Source organism: Priapulus caudatus, unplaced genomic scaffold (assembly GCF_000485595.1).
Source record: "Priapulus caudatus unplaced genomic scaffold, Priapulus_caudatus-5.0.1 Scaffold27, whole genome shotgun sequence".
NCBI lineage: Eukaryota > Metazoa > Priapulida > Priapulimorpha > Priapulimorphida > Priapulidae > Priapulus > Priapulus caudatus.
Window position 1 is genome coordinate 599,873 of NW_014577088.1, and position 1,207 is coordinate 601,079.

Below are 1,207 nucleotides of genomic sequence, written 5' to 3' on the forward strand. Positions count from 1 at the left end.
TCGAACCAAGCGCTTAGAGATGTCACGATCATCGATTATACTCGATCATCGGTTGAACAGTGGCTCGAACCAAGCGCTTAGAGATGTCACGATCATCGATTATACTCGATCATCGGTTGAACAGTGGCTCGAACCAAGCGCTTAGTGATGTCACGATCATCGATTATACTCGATCATCGGTTGAACAGTGGCTCGAACCAAGCGCTTAGTTATCAAAATCCGTAATCGATTTCATCCCCCCCCCAAAAAAAAACCAAATTTTTTTTTCATACTACGCGTGCGTATGTGGTGTGCGGGCGTATGTGGTGTGCGTGCATATATGGCGTGTGTGCGTATGTGGCGTGTGTGCGTATGTGGCGTGTGTGCGTATGTGGCGTGTGTGCGTATGTGGTGTGCGTGCGTATGTGGTGTGCGTGCGTATGTGGCGTGCGTGCGTATGTGTTGTGCGTATGTGGCGTGTGTGCGTATGTGGTGTGCGTGCGTATGTGGCGTGCGTGCGTATGTGGCGTGCGTATGTTGTGTGTGTGCGTATGTGGTGTGTGTGCGTATGTGGCGTGCGTGCGTATGTGGCGTGCGTGCGTATGTAGAGTGCATGCGTATGTAGAGTGCGTGCGTATGTGCCTATGTGGCGTGCGTATGTTGTGTGTGTGCGAATGTGGCGTGCGTGCGTATGTGGTGTGCGTGCGTATGTGGTGTGCGTGCGTATGTGGTGTGCGTATGTAGTGTGCGTGCGTATGTGGCGTGCGTGCGTATGTGGCGTGCATGCGTATGTGGCGTGCGTGCGTATGTGGCGTGCGTGCGTATGTGTTGTGCGTATGTGGTGTGCGTATGTAGTGTGCGTGCGTATGTGGTGTGCGTGCGTATGTGGTGTGCGTGCGTATGTGGCGTGCGTGCGTATGTGGTGTGTGTGCGAATGTGGTGTGCGTGCGTATGTGGCTTGCGTGCGTATGTGTTGTGCGTATGTGGTGTGCGTGCATATATAGTGTGCGTGCGTATGTGGTGTGCGTGCGTATGTGGTGTGCGTGCGTATGTGGTGTGCGTGCGTATGTGGTGTGCGTGCGTATGTGGTGTGCGTGCGTATGTGGCGTGCGTGCGTATGTAGAGTGCGTGCGTATGTGGTGTGCGTGCGTATGTGGCGTGCGTGCGTATGCAGAGTGCGTGCGTATGTGGCGTGCGTGCGTATGTAGAGTGCGTGCGGATGTGGTGT

At 54.5% G+C, this 1,207-nt stretch overlaps 1 protein-coding gene across 1 annotated transcript in view; it reads left to right on the forward strand.

Moving 5' to 3' along the window:
* Window positions 1-1,207, forward strand: part of LOC106814684 — a 38,336-nt gene that overhangs the window by 31,667 nt on the left and 5,462 nt on the right. The window lies entirely within an intron of this gene.